General features: G+C 41.0%; 1 pseudogene; it reads right to left on the bottom strand.

Annotated features, from left to right (window-relative positions):
• Gm5805 (predicted gene 5805) lies at positions 4,160-4,684 on the bottom strand (annotated as a pseudogene).

The raw sequence follows: 8,507 nt of genomic DNA, 5'->3' as shown, positions 1-8,507 counted from the left end.
CTCTTCTCTTCAGTTCATGGTACAAGTTATCATTTTGTAGTCCAGGTTGACCTAGCTGGGTAGGGGCAGGGTAGCCTTACTCTTGCAATCCTCTTTTTTCAGTCTCCCAAGTGCTGAAACTGTAGCCCTGTGCCAGCACATCCTTTAATCGCAGAAGTCAAGTTGTCTCCTGGGGAGAGATGAGGCAGGGGAAAAGGAAGGCTTCCTGAGTCCAGCATGGCTTGGTGGGGACAGGTGGAGAGTGTCATGGCTCTCCTGGCCATAAAGAATATTTAAACAATAATGTACAAATTTTATATTTCTCCTTTAAGGACTGTCCTCCTGTTAATGTTAATGACTCCACAAGTAATCAGACCACACAAGTCGAGGAGGCAAACGTGTGACAAAATAGTAAATGCTGGTACCTTCAGGACAGCCCTTAAGACTGTGGAAAAGGGGGGCTGGAGAGATGGCTCAGTGGTTGGGAACTCTGAGTACTCTTCTGAAGGTCCTGAGTTCAAATCCCAGCAACCACATGGTGGCTTACAACCATCCGTAATGAGATCTGATGCCCTCTTCTGGAGTGCCTGAAGACAGCTAGTGTACTTACATATAATAAGTAAATAAAAAGATAAAAAAACATTAAAAAAAAAAGACTGTGGAAAAGACCTCTAAAAACATGAGCTTAAAAATATATAATTTCCCAACTATGCAAAAACTAAGGATGCACCTGGCAGTGGTGGCGCACACCTTTAATCCCAGCACTCGGGAGGCAGAGACAGGTGGTTTTCTGAGTTCGAGGCCAGCCTGGTCTACAAAGTGAGTTTCAGGACAGCCAGGGCTACACAAAGAGACCCTGTCTTGAAAAACCAAAAACCAAACAACCAAACAACCCCCCCCCTGAAAACCTAAAGATGCAATATGAATTGTATAGGTGCTTCATGAAGCTAAAGGAACAGAGGCAGTCCCACTCCGAGCCAGCTTCTCAAAAAGATACAAAGGCAGGGAGATTCCTAAATCCAAGGTCAGCCAAAACACAGCCAGTCTAGGCAGTTCTCTAAATTCTTTTACAAAGTTAAAAGAAAAATGTGTACTTGCTATTTCCTAAAAATTAAGGGGCTGCACAGGATGGTGATTCATAGGATACCAGGATTAATATGTAAAGTAAAAAACTGGGCTTTGGTGTAACCTTCCCCCACTCAGCTCAGGTTTCACTGTTAGCAAGAAGAGAGCATTGGGGTGGAGCTTGCCGCCCTATCGTTCTGCCACTCTCATTGCTAGAGCCTGCCACCTTCCTGTTCCGGAGCCAAACACGTGGTCACCTGCAACTGGACTCCCAGGATGATTTGGCGGGAATGGGTCCCTTCCCCTGCTTCATAACCCAGTGTCGGGAATAGTAAAATCGAACCTTGATCAGACCGTTGTCTTGGTTCCATCTCTATCGAGCCACCTGCCTAGCCCCCTCTTCTCTTTCAGATTCCAAGATGCCTTTCCAAACTAGAACCCAGACATGTGAGCCGCTGGCCACAACAGATCTGGCGACCCAACTCGGGACTGAGAAACAGCAGAGGACATTTGGAAGAAACACTGCTGGTTTGGTGTGAAAAGCCACATATGCCATTACAAGGTAGGGTTGGCTACTGCTGGCCACCACCCATAAGTTTGGGTAAACAACCAATGTCTGCATGTGTAGTAGAGTTTTTTGCTGAGTCACTGCCTGGCCCAGGTATGTAAATGAGGTACTGAAAGCATAACCAATCGGGTGTACACACGCCTCTCCTAGGTCTATATAAGCAGTGCCAGTTCTGGGGCTCGGGGTCTTTTCACCTCTGCAATCAAGCTCTCTCAATAAACGTGTGCAGAAGGATCCTGTTGTGGCGTCTTTCTTGCTGGCGAGTCAGGTGCTCACAGTTTGGAGCTCCATGGAAAAAGAAAATAATTAAAGGAAATTCATCCAGAGAAGGTCGGTATGGGCTAAGTTGAAACAGCGTTAAACCTGCGTGCTAATTCACTTAGGTTCAGCAGTAAGGTTTATCAGGGACTAGGAACATAACAGGCAGTTAGCTGTAGCTCCCAGAAGCTACATTTTTAGGCATGAGAAAAGAAAGGGTTTATTAAAAGGAAATTAATAATCAGGCAGATGGCTGCAGTTAAAAACTGCATCATGCGGGAGGAAAATGTCCCAAAAGGCGGAGAAAAATTTCAGGGGTGCCATGCTTTGTTCTTTCTGGGCTTTACAGCAGAAGTGCTCTGCCCTTTTTGTGTCTTTGTCTAAAGTCTGGTGCACCACCAATCCGTTCACGTGTTCAATTCATGTATGTTCATGTCCAGTCTGTATGAATGAATGCTCTATGTTTTATGTTGGATAATAAAGATGACAAAAAAAATCAAAAACTTTATCTGGTACTTCATCAAAGCCGAGAGCTGCTACACGCTTCAACTAGGAAACAGGCACACAGCAGAGGCCCCCTGCTGGAAAAACTGATCGTTATAAGAAAAAAGGAGCATCTACAGCCTCTTAGTTTCGGGGTAAAAAAGCTGATAAATGGTTTTTTCCTGGAGGGGTCTCTACAATCATGATTAATGTGTTTGGCAAATGATAAACTGCTTTTTATTCTATGATTGTAGCTAGAAAAATTAATATTCTCTGATTGGTCTAAATGTAACTGCTTCATTTGGTTTTTTTATTGGTAATATGCTCTGCATGTTTTCACAATCAGCTCATAAGTTATTAGTTAAAAGTAATAATTGTTACATTGGTAACAGATGGTTAGCCTTAAAATTGATAACTCAAGTTTAAAGTCCTTCCAACACGTGGCATAAGGCAAGCCAAGAGGCTGGGTCTATAAGGATATTTCTAGTTGAGATAATAATTAATGTGGTCCTATCCTAGAAAGTAAAATTAAAGATAAGATTTAAAACAATGTCTCTTTAATAAAACATTAAAGCTTACATGTATTCATAGGTATTAATTGGCAGCCAAACTTCATAATATGATAGTAATGCTTCTAATATTAATTCTATAAGTAATAATTGTTTTAAAATTGGGTTTTACTTTCCCAAAGTTAATGTTGCAAAGAAACTTACTAATTCTTTACAGATGTAGCCAGATGCTGTTTTAATGAAGTTCAAATTCATAGTTTATAAAAAGTCAATCAGACTGTAAAATTTATCAAGGCATTACAATCTAGTTTACCTACCTTTTATATAGTTATCATAGATCCGAAAGTTTGTTTCTTTTTCTCTCTCCTTTGCATCTTGATGATTGTAAAGGTTTTGCTTCTAGTGAGTTTGTAATAACTAGAATATTTTGCCTCTAATATGGCTAAATATTGATCTACATTATGTACAAGAAGCCAAGCGTTTTAATCTTTCGGTGTATATTGTTTCCTAAGTGGAAAATATTTTATTAGCTAATGCTTCTCAAGGGAAGTTTACTTTAAATCCTTGCTCTCACCTAAAAGATTCAGAGACAATATCTTTTTATTACTTAGGGTTTTAGTTTACTACAGAAGGTTTTGCAGAAAATAAAGAAAGCTTTTACAATTGTTATTAATTATAATCATTGGTAATTAAATATTAGCTGTGCCCAAAACAATTCTTTGGCAAGAAAAAACATTATTGTAAAGTCATTTTTCTCATCCTCCCAGCCGATCATTGGCCCACATGGACCCAGCTAGCTGCTGGCTGCTGTGGGGCGGGGCCTTGAGACACACAGTTTCCCTGAGCTATAGTGGTACAAGAAGCCACCAAAAGGCGGGCAGCTTTACAGCAAACTCAGGAGAGGGCCGCGTTCACCTTTGCCCCATGAGCCTCCACATGTCCCGACCAGAGTAGCCATATTGTTCTCACTAAGACCCGGAGTAGGTTTTCTGGCCTACAATAAATTGGGCTGCCTTCAGCCTCTTCTACCTGAGAGAAAAGCCGAGGGTAGACGGCCAAGGTTGAGGTGGCTTTCACCTCAAAACACAGTTTCAATGTCCTATTAGAACCACTGTGGTATTAATAAAGAATTGTAAAATATATTCGTATATTTTTAGAAAACCTATAACAAAAATTGTGTCTTAAAAACCTGACTAAGTGTATGTTCCTTGTTCAATACAGCAATTTATTTGGTTATTACCAAATATTGATAATTGACCTATTACATACCATCATTTTATTTATTTTTTATTTTTTATTTTTAGCTTACACAAAGCAATTTATTAACAGAAAATAATGAGAAGTCCTGTTCACAGACGGCGACCACGACGACCCCCCTTTCTTCGAGTGCTATCAGAGGGAATGGGGGTGACATCCTCAATCCGCCCAATCTTCATCCCAGAGCAAGCAAGAGCTCTGAGGGCTGACTGGGCTCCAGGTCCAGGGGTCTTGGTCCTGTTTCCTCCTGTGGCCCGGAGTTTGATGTGCACGGCGGTGATGCCCAGCTCCTTGCACCTCTGGGCCACATCCTGGGCAGCCAACATGGCTGCATACAGAGAGGACTCATCTCTGTCAGCCTTTACCTTCATTCTGCCAGTCACTCGGCAGATGGTTTTCTTGCCAGAAAGATCGGTAACATGGACAAAGGTGTCATTGAAGGATGCAAAGATGTGGCAGACACCAAACACATTCTCTCCCTCAGCCACCTGAGGTCCCAGGCTGATGACCTGCTCTTCCTTCTTTTCCTTCCCCTTGCGAGGCGCCATTTCTGATTGTCGTCTCCCATAGCACCATTTTAAATAGATTGACAATATCCCAAAGATGAGTTAAAAATTGTTTTTATGCATGCTTTTATATCTTCTATAATTTCATGCACGCATACATCCCGATTATTGTGTTTAATAACAACCCCTATATGAGACATTAGTACATGTGAATTAGATCACATGCTTATTCTCTTAAATTTCCCCCTGTTTCAACACAAATAATCTAGTTGTGTGCTGTAGATGGTGTTTTAATATGCTAAACAATCAAACCTTAATTTGTATACTAATAGTCAATGTTATATCTCAAAGCTCACAATTGCTTAAGATTGTTCGTCCTTCCGATGCTATTAATTCTCAAATTTGCAATTGCTTATGTGTATACAACTCATAGAAAAAATGCTGTCCTCTTAAGAAGGCAGTCTTTAGACATTTATTAAATTGTTCTAAATTGCCTGGACATCTTAAAACAATGCCAGGCTAGGTTTATATCTCAGGCAGTCTATAGGTCGTACATATAAGATAGAATGGATATATAACCTCATTCTTTGTATATTCATAACAGTTATAGTTTAAGATAATATTTTAGTATTCTTGAAAATTGTGCATGTATAATTCTTTCCTTTTAGTGTCCCCAGTTACTACTTGTTTCCACATAATAGTGTTAATTCTTGAGGACTTTTACTTAATAATTTGCTACAAATAAATGCTCTTATTTCTAGTTAATAAATAAATAAATTATACACATGTGACTATTAATAACTTTTCAAGCTTTCTAGTTACAACTGCTCCTTAAGAGAAACGATTGAAAGTGCAATTACTCATTGCCCCTTTACAGTCAAGTATTTCAAATGTTTTGTCAACTAGTTATTAATTCTAAGGATTAGATATTGTAAAACTCTAATACTTTAACTTCTTAAAGATAAAGAAGGGGGAAATTATATCCTCATGCATACTAATTAGTGCATTCCCGTGCACACTATTTAAATCATACTTTTATTTTCAAATTTTGAAAATTAGATGTCAAAGAATTTAATAAATGCTTTATAGTATCTTAAAAGGATCTACTTATTGGCTTATAGATTGATCCTAAACAGCTACCTTATTAGGAAAGGGAAAAACAGGTTCTCTCCACAGAATGCTGCAGAAGCATGATGGTTAAATCGTGTTACAAGCTGGCAGGTGAGTTGACTCAGTGCCCTGATTAAAGTGACTAGGAAACTAAATTGGTTACATGTTTTAGATCCATCCTTGCTCGCCAATTTTTCCAGTTTGGACTAGCTTCAAGCCTTTTAACTTTATGGCAAAAGAACATCAGAGACTGTATATTCTGACTTAATAATATTAGTCATTTAATAGAGTCATAACGATTTTTCTCTTTTCTTCAATGTGACCAGTTATTCTAACTCAATCTTAGACTGGTCTAATATTTAGTCCAATGTTAGAGATTCCTATTGTAGAAAACTAAGATTCTTAATTACCTAGCAAAGTTAATTCTGAGCACAGCCCCCACTTCCAGAGAATTTCTGGCCTTTTTACTAATTCTAAAAACCAGCTCCCCCACAAGGAGACTGAGCTTGAGCCTTGCTAATTTGCAACTGAATAAAGTATCTGGACTTCCTCAAAAGAAGCTTTGCATTGTTACTTTCTCATTGTCTGGATCTTGTTTTCAAGCAGGTCAATCAACACCTTCAGGCTGACTGCCACATGCTTGCATCCCGCTCCCAAGACTGTGCAGGTGGCAGCTACTATTTTCCAGCACATATTGTGGCTTTCGGTCTGATTTGAGATTTAGGTTTGCTACTAGGGCTAGAAAGGCGGAAATTTCAAATATTAGAAGAAACTGGTTTTTATTCTTATAGACGGGCTTAGTCCCTTAGCTGGTCTCTGGTTTTCCACCCTTGCTATTATTGCAAGGTCCCCTGTGGAAATAACAGAAATGAGGACGGTGACCTCCAGCTCCTAATATAACCTAGAGCCACAGATTGTGGTGTTACTAGTGACATAATTTTTGTTGAGGCCTTGCTGAATCTGAGGTTGACAGTTCTCCTTTAGGAGCTGCACAGTACTCAGAACTGTGCATACTGATTTGTAATCATACGAATACAGTATGGGCATCAGCTTGGGTGCAGAAATTTACTGCAGGGGAAGGTCCAGCTTGACCATTTCTGAGTTCCCTGTGAGATACATCCGGTTTGGATGGAGGTTGGTATCTATTTCCAGTTACAACCAAGAATATCTTTCTAAGGCTCTGCCTCCCCAACCCAAAAGATACCAAGAGCCATGATTGTGGGTCGTGACAGCACCCACGGGAGGAATCGGGTCAATATCCCCCCAGCCATGGTTAATACCCACTCATCCTTGGATGAGAAAATCATTCAATCACCTCAGTTAAGCGTGGCCTTATTAAGCTTAATTCATAGGGGGAAGAGAGGTTAGAGACAGTACTGTTAGAAGGGCAAGCCCTTCACAGCCTCCCACCCTAACAAGCTAATTGGCCTTGTACTATGGAGCCGGTCATCACCCCCTCCTCCCTGTTCCCTGCCTGTCATCCAAGGCTGCGGAGGAAAATCCACGTACTCTCCTTCAGTGTTATCATAATAAAATGCCTTTCATATTCGAACAGTCAGTCCTCTCCAGTGTCCCAACGCCCTAGAAAGACCTTTCAGCTGACTACTTGGTATTCAATAAAAATTTCAACAAGGAAGTTACCTATTCAGTACTAATTAGCATTATAAAAGATGGAGCCAACAGCTCAGGGCTAGTCTGCTAGATGTTTACTAGGACAGAAAGGATAGTCTTATCCAGATAGGTTTACCATAGAAAAGTTAGGAAATCCTACTGAGACGGGTTTCTTCATTAGGCTCTAAGAATTCAGGCAGAACTATAGGGCATGAATAAATTTTATGCCTCGGCCCAGCCTTTTCTTTTTTATATTAACCACAGGGAGGAGATGTAACCTTCCCCCACTCAGCTCAGGTTTCACTGTTAGTAAGAAGAGAGCATTGGGGTGGAGCTTGCCACCCTATCATTCTGCCACACCCACTGCTGGAGCCGGCCGCCTTACTGTTCAGAAGCCAAACACATGGTCACCTGCAACTGGACTCCCAGGATGATTTGGCGGGAACAGGTCCCTTCCCCTGCTTCATAACCCAGTGTCGGGAATAGTAAAATCAATCGAACCTTGATCAGACCATTGTCTTGGTTCCATCTCTATCATGCCGCCTAGCCCGGTCTTCTCTTCCAGATTCCAAGATGCCTTTCCAGACTAGAACCCAGACGTGTGAGCCGCTGGCTGGCTGCAACTCTTTAGGTCTGTAGGAGATGAGCTAGCAGAACATGATAGCCGTTCTTTAGAATTTTTCTCTAGTGAGAGCTGAGCTGTTTGGAGATCTCTGGAGAACAAAAACAGCTCTTCAAGGATCTTTTTCTAACATGGCTTCTGACTTGGTTGGAAGATCCAAGAATTTTTATAGCAGCTTTTCTGACTTTGGTCAGAAAAATCCATGAGCTTTTCAGATAGTTTTTATGATTTTTAGTAGCAGAGAGAGCAGTCTCAACCAGTTTTTAGAATAGCAAGAAAACGCTGTCTAGAGCAGAGCAGAACACACACACACACACACACACACAGAGAGAGAGAGAGAGAGAGAGAGCAATCTGGAAAGCCATCTCAGCAGAGCAAAGCCATCTCAGCTTGGGCCCACGATTTGACTTCTAGGTTTTTTTTTTTTTGCCACTCCCAGACACCCCTTCCTCAGAGGACACAGCAGAGACAGGGATGGGGTTGAAGCAGGAAACAGCAGCAGCCACAAGACTGGTTTATTGTGTGTGGCTCAGCACAAT

This window comes from Mus musculus, chromosome 15 (genome assembly GCF_000001635.26).
Source record: "Mus musculus strain C57BL/6J chromosome 15, GRCm38.p6 C57BL/6J".
NCBI lineage: Eukaryota > Metazoa > Chordata > Mammalia > Rodentia > Muridae > Mus > Mus musculus.
Note: the sequence above shows the minus strand (reverse complement) of the source record. Positions and strands in the feature narration are given on the sequence as shown.